The 16882-nt window shown below is 43.2% G+C and overlaps 1 long non-coding RNA gene across 2 annotated transcripts in view; it reads left to right on the top strand.

The window, feature by feature from the left end:
* LOC147015845 (uncharacterized) overlaps positions 1-16882 on the top strand; it is a 39788-nt gene that overhangs the window by 2505 nt on the left and 20401 nt on the right. For both annotated transcript variants that reach the window (XR_015049888.1, XR_015049889.1), the window contains exons 3-4: positions 5822-5995; positions 8841-16120. This is a non-coding gene — a long non-coding RNA (uncharacterized LOC147015845). The remainder of the gene's footprint in view (positions 1-5821; positions 5996-8840; positions 16121-16882) is intronic.

Genomic DNA, 16882 nt, shown 5'->3' with positions numbered 1-16882 from the left:
ACATGACACCATTTGAGTCCCAAAATGAGTGATAAATGAAATACACACATGTTACCATGGTAACCAAAACTATAAATAACACTCACACGTCACACTCACTGAATCTCACAATGAAGAATCAACTCCCAGGATGAGTTCATGTCAAACCAGCGATTTTACACAAAACTGGATATTTTAATAAATAATGTGGCATGGTGACGTCATCGATTCACTTCCTGTTCTGTTTGAAGTTATTAACCTCCGCCATCTTCGAAGATGGATGGAGGTTACTGTTTTCACCCCTTTCTGTTTGTTTGTTTGTTACTTACGAAATCTAAAGATTTCGTAAGTATATTGATGACTTCCGTTTCTGTTTGTTTGTTTGTTTGTTTATTTGTAGGCACGACAACTCGAGAACGGAAGAAGCTACCAATGTTAAATTACCCACGTGATTCAGGAGGCTGATGGCTAGTGCTGATTAGATTTTGGTCAAAATCGGTCAAAGGTCAAGGTCACAGTGAGGTCAAACATCCAAAACATTCGATTTTTGATGGTTTGGTACAGAATCATCGTAGAAACGTCTGGTTTGCGTCGCTACCTTCTCTGGAGACAGCTTTTATTAGACAAGGTCAGAGGTCAAGTTGACGATTTCGTAAGTACCAGTCTATGACTGCTTGTTTGTTTGTTTGTGAAGAGTATTACGGAAAAACTCCTCGACGGATTTTGACGAAACTTGGTGGGGGGGTTAGGTATGGTCCAAGGATCATGTCATTAAATTTTGGACTTGGTCCCCCCCCCCAAAAAAAAATTGTTAGAGAAATTTTTTTTTTTTTTTGCATTTCTACAATTTTTAAGTGATTTCCAACCCCCCCCCCAAAAAAATTGTTACCCCCCCCCAAGAAAAATAGAGAAATTTTTTTTCATTTCTACATGTTTTAAGTGATTTCCAACCCCCCCTCAAAAAATTGTTACCCCCCCAAAAAATTATTAGATAATTTTTTTTTGCATTTCTACATGTTTTAAGTGATTTTCAACCCCCCAAAAAAAAAATTGTAAGAGAAAAAACCTTTTTTTTGCATTTCTTCATGTTTTCAGTGATTTCCAACCCCCCCAAAAAAAATTGTTAGGGAAAATTTTTTTTTTTTTTTTTTTTTTTTTGCATTTCTGCATGTTTTAAGTGATTTCCAACCCCCCCTCCAAAAAAATTTAGAGAAATTTTTTTATGCATTTCTACATGTTTTAAGTGATTTCCAACCCCCCCTCCCCGACCCAAAAAAATTGTTGGAGAAAAAAAATTTTTGCAACTTTTTTTTTCAACAAAATTTCGATTTCTTTTTTTTGCATTTTTCCATGTTTTAAGTGATTTCCAACCCCCCCCCCCCGCCCCACCACCGCCAAAAAAATGGAGAAAAGAACTATAACTATGACAGCACTGTTGACATCATATTTGACGAATAAGATATAAGGTTCACTTGAGTGACCCAGCAGTATTGGCAGCGGAGGTTTTGCACTCTCCCGAGTGCTCCCCCTCTAGTTATCCTCCGCCATCGAAGATGGGCGGAGGTTACTGTTTCACCCCTGTCTGTTTGTTTGTTTGTTTGTTTGTGAACAGTATTACGGAAAAACTCCTCGACGGATTTTGACGAAATTTGGTGGGGGGATTAGGTATGGTCCAAGGATCATGCCATTAGATTTTGGACATGGTCCAAAGTCCAATATGGCCGCTATGGCGGCCAATTTGAAAAAAATATTTGAATTTTTGTTTTTGCATTTCTACATGCTTTAAATGATTTCCAACCCAAAAAAAGAAATTGTTGGCAAAAAAAAATTTTTTCAACTTTTTTTCAAAAAAATTTCGATTTTATTTGGAAAATATTTGAATTTTTTTTTGCATTTCTACATGTTTTAAGTGATTTCCAACCCCCGAAAAAATGTTAGAGAAAAAACAACAAATTTTGCAACTTTTTTTTTCAAAAAATTTCGATTTTTTCTTTGGCATTTGTACTTGCGCGTCGATCTAGTTTAGTTTATTCAATCGTGGTTCAGTATAGTCTGATCCGTTTTGACCTACAATGAATAGGATATCAGATTCACTTAAGTGACCCAGCAGTATTGGCGGCAGAGGTTTTGCACTCCACCGAGTGCTCCCCCTCTAATTTTGACTGTTATCATGTAAATATACAATGTACAATAAAATATACAATGTACAATATAAATGTACAAGAGGGGCGGGAGAGGGAAGGACAAACCAGTGGGGAACAGAGACATGAGGAGATCTGTGGAAGGGTGAGGGATGGGACGGGGAACACGGGGCAAACAAGAGGGACACTACAGGGACTTTCACAAAGGAAAGCAGGGAATTTGAAGGAGGTGAGTTTGGGGTGGGGTCATGGTGGTAGAAAAGATCATGGTTTTTTTATGGGGGAAGATATGAGATGGTGGTGAATATCTGCTTTGAAGACCGGGAGGGAAGAGTGGGATTAAAGAGAGTGTGGGAGTTTGTTCCAAAGGCGCGAAAAAAGAGGAATGAAAGAGTGAAGGTGAGCAGTGATTGTTGATTTTTGTCTTTTCACCAGAAGGGGGTTGTTGGCGGACCTTGAGCACCCTGTGGAAATATGGGGGGAGGCATGGCGCAGTCAGAGCGGGGGGGGGGGCAAGGCAAGTGAGAAGACAGTAGAAGTCAGAAAGGCCACTGACCTGCCTGTGGTGAGAGAGTAAGAGACCCAAAGACTCAGCCTCATCACAGGAGATACAAATGATCCATAGCGTGAATCTGAGCTAGGTGTAAGGCGAGAGCACCAGCACAGACGGGAGAGCAGTGCACCATCAGGCTGTGGATTAAAGCTATGTCGGTGGTCAGGAGCTCAGGTGTGCCAAGAAAGGGCTTTGCACGACAGAGCAAAGCTGTTTACCAAACCCAGTCAGCGACTGGCTTTGGAAACCAGTTTGGAAATTTGGCTTTCCCAGGAAAGATCATGGCAGATAGTAAGACCAAAAAGCTTGGATGAAAGGACTTCTTCAAGAGGATTGTTGAGAAATTAGATTGTGTGTGTGTGTATGTATGTGTGTGTGTGTGTGTGTGTGTGTGTGTGTGTGTGTGTGTGTGTGTATGTGTATGTGTGTGTGTGTGTGTGTGTGTGTGTGTGTGTGTGTGTGTGTGTGTGTGTGTGTGTGTGTGTGTGTGTGTGTGTGTGTGTGTGTGTGTGTGTGTGGGTTCCAGACGGTCCTTTTGGAGAGACACAGTGAGTGTGAGATTTGTCAGGATTGAAAGACATGTTCCATGTGTTTGACCATCTTGTGATTTCATCCTGATCTGCAAAGAGTGAAGAGGCTGCTGCTTGCCAATCTAAGGAATGACAGATGGTATGGCAAAGGGTGGAGTCATCAGCAAAGAGATAAAGAGAATTTTCCAGAGTCAGAGAGATCATTGATGAAAACCAGAAAAAACACAGGGCTCAGAACACTGCCTTGAAGAACTCCAACCTGGACAAGAAGAGGGGATGAGAAAATTCCATCAAGGGCTACACGTTGACTGTGACAGGAGAGGAAGCCTGTGAGCCTTGAGTGGAGATTTTGATGAGCGGGGCAAGGTGCCATACTGTATCGAAAGCTTGCGATATGTCGAGGGAGATGCCTCAGATCTCAAGTCTGGCATTGAGTTTCTCCATTGTTGGGAAAGCAGAAGCAGCATATCCAGGGTAGAGTGACCTGGTTTGAATCAAAATTGATGGTTGGAAATCAAGCCATTGGAGAAGAGAACGGATTTGATGGTGGAAGCAGTGATGGATTCCATGACCTTGCTGATGATTGGTAGTTGGCTGATTGGTCTGTAGTTGCAGGGATCAGTTTTTGCACTTCTTTATTCAGTGGTAATGTTTGCTGATTTCCAAGCAGATGGCAGATCACCTTGAGAAAACGAGAAGGTGAATAGAACAGAGTGAGCGTGAGCAAGAGCAGCACAGCAGGTTTTTAGGACACGTGGGCTGATGCCGTCTGGACCAGTTGCACAATCTGAGTGGAGGTTTGACAGCAAGCTCTCCACCTTGTCGGGAGAAAAGGACACAGAGTCCAGGAACAGCTGGGTGCAACTGGGTAAGGTGGGTAGAGAAAGTGTTGGGTTTGGGACACAAGACTTCGAAGCAAGCACGGACTTGAGGCATTCAGCCTTTTCACGTGCAGTGTCAGCTAGGCGGGCATTTTAGGTAAGGGAGAGGATGGAGGGGGAACATACACCAGAAACAGAATTAACTCAGGGGCACACGGAAGAGCAAACGCCTCTGCCACGTTATGCCTCATCCACGAGAACATATCGGGCCCAATACATTTTTGAAATATCATGCTATACAGTCATATATCGTTTTTGGCCCGATCTCTCAATGGTGAAGAATCACTTTAAAAATTAAATAATTCTCGAATCCAGATTCGGATTCGGATATTCACCAAAATGGAATCAATGCGTCGTTGCCCGATACCCAACCTGTCCACCAAGTTTCATCCGAATCTGTCCACAACTTTTTGAGATATCGTACAACTTATTAGTTTTGTCCCATCTCTCAAAGGTGAAGAATCACTTAAGTAATTCTCGAATCCAGATCCGGATTCAGATCCACCAAAATTGAATCAACTCTTCCTTCTCACACACTCAACGTGTCCACCAAGTTTCATCCGAATCCGTCCACAACTTTTTGAGATATCATGCTATATATTGTTTCTGATGCTATCTCTTAATGGTGAAGAATCACTTCAAAAATTATTGTCGCTGGATCAGGATCAGGATCCGGATCTTCACCAAAATCTAACAGCTCGTCCTTGTCACACACCGAACCTCCCCACGAAATTTCATCCAGATCCAGATCCGTCCACAACTTTTTTGAGATATCCTGCACGCAAACAAACAAACAAACAAACAAACAAACAAACAGACAGAAAGGGGTGAAAACATTACCTCCTTCACCTTTGGTGAAGTAATGCCACCAGATAACTAGATGCCACCAGGATATGGAGGAGGGAGACAGGTTTGGAAGTTTAGACAAGATTAGAAAGATGTTTTCTGGCTCTCCTGAGGGTAGACACACACTTATTCTAAGTTTTGTGGAAGGAACTGAGAGTGGCTTCAGTTGGGTTTGCTTTCCATGAGGCGAAGGCAAGTTGTTTCAGGACAACTGTCTCGCCACAAGCTTCAGTGTACCATGGGTGGGAGGAAGGGTAGGACAACTGAAGACGAGATGGGATAAATCTGTGCATGAGGGAGAGCAAGTTTCTTTGAAATAATTCTCAGGACGAGTTGGTGTTGGAAAGAGCAGAGATGGGAGACCATTCTAGAAGCTTGATGGCTGCTTGAAGACCCTGATGGCGCTGAGGTGGTTCTCTAATAACGTCCAGAGAGATGCCCACTTTAACAAGAATATGGTCAGATGAACCGATTGGAGGAGAAGAAGAACGTTATTTACCACCACCACCACAACAACCACAACCACTATCACGACTACCATTGTCACTCTCAACCCAACTTCCACCACCACCATCACACCTACCATTATCACTCTCAATACCATTTCCAACACCACGACCTCAACCACTCCCATCACAAAAAACACCGTCAGTCTCAACACTATCTCCACCACCATCACAACTACTATTATGACTACCAATGTCACTCTCCAACACCACCTCCAGCACCACCATCACAACAACCATTATCACATTATAGAATGGAAAAATAATAATGTTGATGTTGTTGTTGTTGTTGTTGTTGTTGTTGTTGTATGTAATGACTGATCACGTGATGTTGTGGAAGGATAAATTTTGTTGTAGTTCAATTTCGATTTTCATTGTGTTCCAGGAAACTTTATCAACTTGGAGTGACGTCAGCGAGCTGTGGAGAGAGTGGAGCAGGAGACGCCATTAAAAATGGTTGAGCTGAAGAACCTCGGTGTGGGCTGACCTTGCTACACAACAACTGATGAACGGATCCATCATACGGTCGACTTGACTGGGTTGGGGCGCCATGTTGGAGGTTCGTGAATGTCTGGTTCGAGCTTTTGTGTGTTTGAGATCTCTGCTGCGTCTGACGTATGCTTTAGTATCACGTGATCCGTCGGTATCCGGGTTGATGACGTCATTATGGGGTGGGCGCAGAGTTGCGATGCGCATGCGCAGGAGGAGCTGGAATGATCGAGAAGAAACTCATTTACCTCACGGATACTGGTCGTGATCCCTGCGTCTCCGGACATAATCTCGAAGAAGACAAACTGCGAGACCTCGTGATAAGTTTAGCGTGAAGTCAGTTGGGGCCTTGAGAGTATGGGGGTGAAGAAGGTTATATATACATATATATATATATACATATATACATATATATATATATATACATATATATATATATATATATATATATATATATATATATATATATATATATATATATATATATATATATACATATATATATATATATATATATATATATATATATATATATATATATATATCGAGAGCGAAGGAGAAAGGATGAGGCGTACGTAAAATGTCACAGCTGCTCAATGTGGGCCACGTCAACAATGGGGGAAGCACAGGGTTCGTGTTGTTGTAGGAAGTGTGAGGAAATCGTCCACTTGAGGAAGGTTATTACCGAGTTGAAGGAACGCATCGATAGATAATTTGCAGCAAGTAGCAGAATGTGAGAAATTTGTCGATAATAGTTGGTTACGGTTGTGGAGTGAGGTTGCTGAGGATATTGGAAGTGGTGACGGTGTAACGGGGGTGGGCGGTGGTGACGGTGTGACGGTGCAAATGTGTAGAATGCAGAGTGAGTACATTCCAATGAGGTGTAAAACTAGAAGCAGAAGGAGACCAGGGTGGTTGAGGCATTTATTATGTTTAAAATAATATGTTGGATTTACACATCACCATCGGAGTAAATAGAGGAAAGTTAATAAAATAACTCGACAAGCCAAAAGAGAGTATGAGAAGGACATGGCTAAGAATATTAAACATAATAACAAGGCTTTCTTTAAATATATCAAGGGAAAAGAACAGGTAAGGACCAGTGTGGGCACATTGAGGAAGGGCACCGGGAGAGTGGTTTGTGATGAAAGTGAGATGGCAGGCTTATTAAACAGGTATTTTTCTTCAACTTTTACACAAGAACAGTCAAGAGAATTGCCAATAGCTGAGAGTATCTATCGAGGAGGTGAGGAAGGGCTTTTTACAGAAGATCCAGGTTGGAGTGGAGGAAGTAAAGGAAGAGCTCGGTAATCTAGAGTAGCAAATGTAACACCATTATTTAATAAAGGATCCAGAGAAGAATTGGGAAACTATAGACCTGTCAGCTTGACTTCATTGTGGGGAAGGTGTTGGAGACTTTAATTAAAGACCGGATGAGGACCCATTTTAACAATTACAAACTAACTAAAGTGTTCGCGTTATGATTTAAATCATTGAGCGGCAGCCTATTAATTATATTATATTATAACCGCACTATAAATCGAAGTGTTAACATCACCGTCATACCGAAGAAAAAAAAAAACCCCAAAAAAAACAGGGACTCTGGAACACTGACGCTAACCATTACCTCGACGTGTTTCGACTTTTGAGTAACTTACAAGTAACGTGTGTCTATATGTGTCAACGATCGCGTAATGTGCCTACAACTTATGGCCAGTATCCGGAACGTGTGAGTCATACGCTGGCATACGTCGAAAAATTTTCAGCATGTTGAAAATTTGTCGACGTACTCGGCGTACTACGACATATGCCAGCGTGCTTCAGCGTGCTCTTAACGTATACAAAACTTACCCATAACGTATTCGACGTGTGCCAGCGTATTCGGCAAATTTTTCATACGTCGGCATACGCTGGCTAAAACGTCAAGGTGTGACAGGGCCTTAAGGAGGGGGATCAATTATAAATCAATTGAGGTGGTGTTAACATTGTACAGGAATTTAGTGAGGGCCACATCTAAAATATTGTGTGCATTTTGGTTACCACAGTTCCGGAAGAACAAAGATGTCATAGAGAGGGTTCAGCGTAGGGCTACTAGATTGATTCCAGGCCGAGCTAGACTCAGCTATCAGGAGCGGTTGAAGGAGACAGAGCTTTATACACGAGAAAGGAGGCAGTTGCTGTGGTGTCGTGGTAGTGGTGCTCCAAAGGCAGACACGAGCGGGGGAACAGTTCAACCCTGCTTTATTGCGAGAGCGTGAGTACGTTGCCCGTAACTCCCCTTTATTACGTACTCGATGCACTCTACAAGCCACACGACTTACAGGCTCCCAGGCCACAACGGCTACAGCAACCACTACGACGCCTCAGGCGGCGCGCACTCCTATATCCCGTGTAAGCACGTGATCACGCCGACCACTCCTCCACCACGCTCCCCCACATCATGCCCTGCCCCCGCAGGCCCGCTACACCACAGTTGCGAGGAGATATGATTGAGATGTTTAAGATAATGAAAGGTATAGATAAAATAAGTGCAGATAAATTATTCAACAGAGTTGACAGTGATAGAACCAGTGGCCATAGCCTGAGAGTAAAGAAGAGGAGAGTTAAGATGGTAGTCAGGCAGGGGACTTTCACTCAGAGAGTAGTTAATGTATGTGTAAAGACCTTGGACCTTGGAAAGCAATCTTGGAATAAAACTAGGAAATCCTCATCTGCTCTGCCCTTTCCCTGTTCCTGGACCCAATGTATCCCTGGCAAGTTAAAATCCCCCACAATCAATACTCTTCCCTTACCACATGCCCTTTTGAATTATTCATGTACTCCTCCTTCCTCGTCTTCCTTCCCACTCAGAGCCCTATAAAAGAATCCTACCAGTATCTTACTGTTTTTACAATCTCTAATCTCTACCCACACAGAATCTTCCGGATTTCCGATTCAGGGATCGGCGCACACTGCGGACTGGGTGGCGAGCTCTCCTTCCAGGCCCTCGAAAGCTAAGTTTCAGTCCTAAAGCATTTTGCATATTTTGTTATCGAGATTTGTGTCAGGGCTGTGGAACTGTACTTATGTTTTTTTTTTCATGCTGTGTTCATAACAGTTTTAGCAGGTAGTTGAGTTAGTTTATTGAAAGAAGCAGGGCGAGGCCTCGTGATAAGTTTAGCGTGAAGTCATTTGGGGCCTTGGGAGTATGGGGGTGAAGAAGGTTATAAATAGAGAGCAAAAGGAGAAATGATGAGGAGTACGTAAAATTCGGTAGTTTGAGTATCGATTGGTGATTGTGTACGGAATGCTGTTGGTGGGGGTCTTGTTAAGGGGAGGGGGGGTTGTGTGGTTGATGTGTGTTTTTAACCAAGTCCACGCCCCCTCTCCGAGGGGAAGAAAAGAAAAAAAAAATTACAAAAATTATTTTTCTTTCATGAATTAAAAACATTTTATTTATTTTTTGGCATTTTCTTTTTGGATCTTGGGTGGGTGTGGTGTTCGCACCGGCATGATGGGCTGAATAGCCTCCACCTGTGTTGGATTTCCTTGTTGTCCTTGTTGAAACACTGAACTCTGTAAAAGTACTGATAATGCTAGCTCGATGTGTTGTTGCCAGTTGTAGCAATACAACCAGAGATGGTGTGAGTACGCATGTTTTCCCAAAAGATCCAACTGTTCGGAAGATTTGGAGAGCCAAGGTAAAATATACCAGAGGAAGGTGGTGTGGCCCAAATGTTTCAACTGTCATTTGGAGCGTCCATGTTGAAGATAATTAGTTCGACACTGACCTGTATTCCCATTTTGGGATGAGTAAATTGAAGCGGTTGAAAGCTGACGCGATCCCCACAGAGCTTCGGGATAATTCTAATTGAATGAAAAGTAATAAAATGGACAGAACAGGTGCGGAGAAGCATGATAACCTGAGGGTAAGTAGCGTTTGTTTGTTTTTTACCCAGCGTTTCTATTTAGCATCGGCCATGATCGTCATCACTTTACTAATCGATCAGTAACTTTCTATGTTACGTATCGGACACAAGTACAGGTACCGCCGTATCAGCCAGAAGTACGTGTCAGAGGGATAGCGCCAACAGGGCGCTAGAGAGTGAGTGTGTGTCGAGGTCGGTGTGGTCTCCATCGGGCAGAGCGTTGTGAACCGGTGAATTAAGATTTGCTCCGTGCACGTGAACCGAGCTACGTGTCCACGAGTCTTGTACTGTGAAAGACGAGGAATCTTGCAGTATGGGTGCAGCCGTGTCAGACAGACGTATGGGTGCAGCCATGTCGTACAGATGTACCGGTACCGCTTTATCAGACATACGTGCAGACTATGTGTTGTTCGTCTTTCGGCTGCTCCCGTTAAGGGTCGCCACAGCGGATCATCTGTTATGATCCGCATACTGATTTGCCATAGGTTTTATGCCGGATGCCCTTCCTGATGCAACCCTGGTCGCCTCTTACGACACAGGGATAAGGATTGGGTTTCACCATGATTCCGGGCTGCCCTACACCCTCTCATAGCACGGCCTAGTGCAGAGCCCCCGTCCTCAAGCGATCCTCCAACCCAAGCCTCCGAGTAGCCGGATTACTGGCGCATGCCACTACGCCCAGTATATGTGCAGACTATGTAAGGGTGCATAATTTTTTTTAAAATCATGGTCGAGTTTGAGGGGTCTGTGGGGGTTTGAGCCCCCCCAAAATAGGTATTTTCTCTCTTCTCCGAAACTACACACAATTTTGATGAAACTTGACCACAACCTTCATCACCCGTGATGTACCAAAGTTTGTTCACGGCATTTAAAAAAAATCACGGTCTAGCTACAAGGGTCTGCGGGGGTTTGAGCCCCTCCAAAATAGGTATTTGCCCTCTTTTCTGATACTACACACACTATTTCAATGAAACCTGACCATAATCTTTATCACCTCTCTTCTTCTTCTTCTTTTTTCGGCTGCTCCCGTTAGGGGTCGCCACAGCGGATCATCTGTATGATCCACATAGTGATTTGGCACATGTTTTACGCCGGATGCCCTTCCTGACGCAACCCTGGTCGCCTCTTACGACACAGGGACATGGTACACATATTTTAACCGGGGTATACACCGGCCCAGTATACTGGTACTCATTTCGCCGACCTCGGAAGGATGACAGGCTGAGTCAACCCCCTGGTGTATTAATTCAGTGGCCCAACAGGGCTTGAACTCAGGACCTCTTGGATCCCAAGCCGCTGTCCTAACCACTGCGCCAACACCAGGCTCATAATCTTTATCACCTGTGATGTATTAAAGTTTGTTGACAGCGTTAAAAAAAATCAGGTTCTAGAGGTGTTTAAGGCGGGTTTGAGTGACTTGCCCCTGATCCAGGTGAGCTTCAGGATGTGCAGTGCTATTTTTACTGTGAGGAGGAAAGTCGGAGCCCTCACTATTCATGAATACTATATGCTCTAACATGATCCATCAACATTTTCCACAAAACATATAATGGCTCTCGGTTTATCCATAAACTGCTCAGAAATTGTGAATCAAAATCTCTTGAGAACTCAATGATTTGTTACCATTTCACCATTTCAATTTCCACTGTTTTTCGATTAATTAGCATTGGCTATAAATTTTCTTAATGTAATCTTGGCAATCAGTTGCACATTGCTGATCGACTTCAACATTCTGTATTCAGAAATTTATTCATCATAGTATCTATCTATAATTCCAGCTGTGTGTGTGTGTGTGTGTGTGTGTGTGTGTGTGTGTGTGTGTGTGTGTGTGTGTGTGTGTGTGTGTGTGTGTGTGTGTGTGTGTGTGTGTGTGTGTGTGTGTGTGTGTGTGTGTGTGTGTATGTGTGTGTGATCACTGTTTCTCGACAACCTCTGGTCCGATCTAATTGAAACTTGACAGGTATATTGCTGGGGACCTGAGGATGTGCCTTTTCAAGGTTTGATATTAATCGGACAAGTGCTTCCCAAGTTATGGCCATTTATTTACCAAACCAATGGGAAGACCCGTTGTTGCGTGGGCGTGGCCGATGGGGAAGGGAACCACAGCCACGTTCCCCATTACGGGTTACAACGTACGGGCTTCCGGAGAGTGATTACTTCGTGTATTCTAATAATTTCTCGATTTCTTATGCGCATTTATAGATAAACAGAATGGCCCAAGTTATGATCGTTTTCATATTAGACGGTGTATAAATTTTGGGAACATCAGAGTGCTGGTATGCTCCGAACCAGGAAGTAAATTTTTTTCTCACTCTTCTCTTCTCTTTTTGTTTTTCCTTGCCACGACATTGCGAAAAGGTAAAATACGTGTTGAATTGAATAATTATCCCTAATTGAATAATTGGGTATTAAAAATAAATTGCGAATAATCGTAACTGCAAATAATATCGAACTTCCGGGTCATACACGTACGGGCACGTGAGAACGAAGAAACGGCCTGTGTGGTTTATTTATTTATTATAATTATAAATTTTTTTTTTTTTTTTTTTAAGGGCACGTACTAGTATTTAAAATGGCAGAAAGCCAATAATGTTGCTGTTTTTCCCACGAAGATGTCTTTGGAGCCACCTGTGATGAATATTCCAGTGAATTCTGACCTGGAAGTTATTGTACGATTTTATATTAACTATCAATCTATATATATATCTGTAGTCCCATATTGGGGGAAACAATATTTGTTTCTGAGCTACATTTTGTTGATTCATCTCGTATTCAAATAGCGTTTAGCGTAATATCACTGTATTACAGTAATCCCCCACTCTTGTTCAAAATAAAAATTATTAGAATGCATCTTAACAGAGCCCCACATACGTTGTGGGTAATGCATGGGTATTTCTGCTGTTTTTAAGCTGTAATAATGGCAGTACTCTTGCAACATGGTATGAAATGATGCAAACAAAGATTACAATACATACTCCATACAGGAGGGAATGATGATGGGGTATAGGGGTAATTTATTTTGCCGTATTTGCACATACAGCATAGAAATGTTACTGTTCGTGTGTGTAGAAATACATCCGGGGTTCGAGGCCTGCCACGAGGGGAGCACTTGGGTCCCTCCTGACTCCCGGGCACAGATAATTCCGCACACTGGCAGGTTGCTAGGCAACCACGAACGCCGATTGGCACGGCCAATCCACGCTGGGTTATACTACTTGGCATGATACCTTACCTGTGGACGGCCGGCTAATTTGGGTCACGTGCCCTCAACGCACACTCGGATTATTGTCGAGCGTTACAGTGAGTGTGCGCTGGCTAACAAAGCGAATTATTGGGGTATACCTTCCCATGTGTCAGAATGGAAATTGTGCACTGTGGCAGACCAATGATGGAAAAGACAACTGAGACAGATTGGAAATGACAAACAATTATTTATTACAAACATGCAAGCAAGCAATCATTTAAAAGCGAGAAAGCAAAAAGGCACAAAACAGCAGATTTATCCAGAACACGTATTTTTATTCAATCTTATTTACAAAAAAGACTTGGCCATCATTCAATCAGGGGCGAATAATAAAACAAGAAGGACTTGAAAATAAAATAAAAGTAACGTATGGAGAAAAGAAAAATAGCCTTTTCCTTTCTCCCTCACCTCACACTGCCCAAATATATAAGAGAATGCAGAGGAAAATGGATAGGGAAAATTGGAAGTGGCGATGTGATGCATTGGGAACACGCAGCCACGTCCGTGAGATGCCCAGACTCGGTACACAAGTCCTCTCCAGCGTCCCAGATATGTGAGCTAGACAGACGACTTGCCCTCCTCTGCCTCAGATTCTTCCTCCTCAGGTCCCTGTTGATGAGGTGCTGCCGTTCACCATCCTCGTCCTTCGTGGCTGACAGGATTGAGAGGGCAGGATGATGCTCGTGGAAGGAGTGCTCTTTTTCCACAGAATCTCGACGACAACTGCTCGTGAAACCTTCCTTTATTTACCCTCGCACATTTTTCTCCCTCCCTCACGAGCCTTCTCAGTCTTTGAGTCTTCTTCACTCAGCCTTTCTGCTCTCTGAGCCGTCTGCCCAGGAGCTCTTTTTGTTCTTGCTCGTATGAGCTTTGCCTGTTCACTTCTGCCTTCTGCTTCTCTCATGATCATAAAACTCTTTCAAGGCACGAACGTTCGCTGACAGGCAAACTGTGTTGCATTCTGTTATCGCCTCTTCTTCTCTCATGAGCTCTTTGCGTCCCTGCTCGTGCGAGCTTTCCACGTTCACTTCTGCTTTTCTGCTGCTTCTACTTTCATGAACTCTTTTCCCTCCTCCCACAAACTTTCTCTCTCTCCCATTGGTCCGCAGCCGATGGGGGTGGGTCCGCGACGTCACTTGTGGAATTTTCCACTCCATTCTGAGGGAACTTTCAACGTAGCTCCCGCCCTCCCTTTATGTGCCCAAAGCCGCATGCGACAAGAGCCCCCAGCCCCCTCCCTGTGCGCACAAAACACCCACTCGTACAGTTCTGCACTTTACCATGCCTGCGATAAGCGCTGCACCTCGCAGGCCACGATGAGCACCAAGTGTCATGAACATGCATGTGAGAGCACCCGATGGGTTAACGACCACAGACGGGTCGAACGTGCCCAATTAAAGAATGCGCAAATGGAGGGAACACTGAGAATAATTCCACCGGACCGAGGAACGGCCACGGGACCGAAGGCAAGACTGATGGGGTGAAGGAGGGACTGTTGAAAGGATGTTTGATGGAGGGGAGATTATTGGTGGACCGTTGAAACAGGCCGATGGGGTAAAGGAAGGAAGATTGTAAGTAGCAGTGGGATTGAACAGAACGATGGTACAAAGGAAGAAAGATTGAAAGTAACAGAGGGGGAGGGTGGAGACATTGCACTGGAAAAATACATCTTGGCCAACGCATGCCTCTCAAACAGCCCTTTGACAAGGGACCAAGGACTATCCAAAACAAAGACTAATGAAATCACTGATCCTCGGTTCACCTACATGTCCATGTATGCTCTCCCCCTGGGCTAAGTTTTTCAAAACAATAACAGTACCTCGTGTTTTTAATTGTTTAATATGTCATGTAAAAAGGTGTGAAACCAAAAACTATACTTTGACATTAAAACCTGAAAAAGTTTGTGAACAAATGGAGAATCAGGATCCTGACAACCAGTTTATAGTGTTGTTTGCTGTGCACGATTCCTTGTTGCCAAATTCTCATTCGGGTAGTGAGTCATTAAAAATGTGAGATCCTGATAATGGACAAATCCTAATGACTGCATGTTCCATGAGCAATGGAATATTTGACTTATTGTGTCCCATCTGCATCAGGTTAATGCCACAGTACTTTTTACTAATTCACCTGCCAGTGTTCCCCAAAGTAAGACTGAACTTTTCCTCCCAAGGTTATTGATGACATACAGAACCATGACAACAAATACAGGCTATATTCATGGCAGCTATTCTCCAGCCACAGAAGTCAATATCAGTGGCTATAATGTCTCACTCATGGTATTGTGAAGAATTGTGTGTCATAATTTGCTTTAGGTCTCCGTTTTTTCCTTCTTTCCTTCCACATGATGCAAGTGCTGTTTAATCAGGATGAAGATTACCGCACTGTGGTTTCTGAGAGCTGCTCAAATGTTTTTTTTCATCATTTGTGTTACTAATTATCCAGCCATTATAGCAAGGGCAGTCAGAGAATATTTGCTTGTTGACTGCCATAAATGCAATCGTTACTCTACAGATGTACAATATCCCACTTGCTCAAGTCAAAATGGTTGTTCAAAGAACAGGGCCAGCAGCAATGGGAGGGTACAAGGCATTAGGGGAAGAACAGAAGTCGTCAGGGAGCCCAGGTACAGCATATCTCAGTGAGACACATGGCTGATATCCCAGATCTCCAGTAAACGATTAGATTGTATGACAAGCTCATGTTAGGAGAAGTTTCGGCAGATGCAGTGTTTGTAAGAGGTACTTGATGTAGTCAGCGGAAAACTGGAGGGTCAAAAAGCAACAATGGGTTGCCATCCAACTGAGTTTGTGGTTGCAGTATATGGCGATGATTGGTTTGCCCTACCAGTTCATCAACGCAGAATGTTTGCGTAACTGTTACTTCTGATCCAGGTGAGCTTCAGTACACGCAGTGCTATTTTTATTTCAGGTTTGTTGCCACTACCATCATGGAACCTCTCTGGGATTCATCGATTCAAGTTGGTCAGAAAACGAAGACTCCTGATGACACGGATTACGACTCCTGTATAATCTTCCAGAAGAAGGTATTGTCTCCATCAGAAGAGCAGAAGTTCGGGTTATGCATCATTACTGCAAGCTGTAATGCAACGGGGTGATTGGTGTCGCCTGCCATCTCATGGACGATGCCAAAAATAAGGACTCATTCTTACACAAAAATCCCAAGGTTCCCACTCACACTGACTGTCGCAGTGCATATGTCATGAAGAAAACTGTAGAAAGGGAAAAGGGTGAAGTTGCAAGCAGAGATCGAATCAAGTGAAGTACCTGTTGGCTCATCCACTGTGTCAAAGATTGTTTTGAAATTTAATTTCAAAACAGTGCTTTGGTTGTGGTAAAGAGCGAGACAAGAAAAGGTGGTAGAAAACTTAATCTTGGTGCTACTGAGGATCAACAACACTCTATGGAGCAAAGTGAAATACCTAAATGCCAAAAAAATGTTGCATTTATTGCAGGGAAGTGGTGAAGATATGATTTGCTCGTAATTTCAGGTATCAAAAACTGTGCTTAGAGAACGTCGTGACAAAACGTGTCATAGAAAAAGATAGTGATTCGGGGTTAACTTTGGACAAAGAAGGCTTTCTATGGCTAATTTTGAAGATTGAACCAAAATTGTTCAACAATGGTTGGTTATTCTGTTTCTTGTTTGCGTGATATTCTTCAAAGTTGGTTACTAGATAATAATGTTGAAAATGCAGTGTCAGTTGGTGGTGATATGTGGCTCTTGTCTAGGCACTTTCAAAACCATTATGGTGACAGGGTCATTATTGTTCCTTCCAATATTTTAT

This window comes from Eptatretus burgeri, chromosome 12 (assembly GCF_056783735.1).
Source record: "Eptatretus burgeri isolate ZD-2024b chromosome 12, Ebu_testis_v1, whole genome shotgun sequence".
In the NCBI taxonomy this organism is placed as follows: Eukaryota; Metazoa; Chordata; class Myxini; order Myxiniformes; family Myxinidae; genus Eptatretus; species Eptatretus burgeri.
Note: the sequence above shows the minus strand (reverse complement) of the source record. Positions and strands in the feature narration are given on the sequence as shown.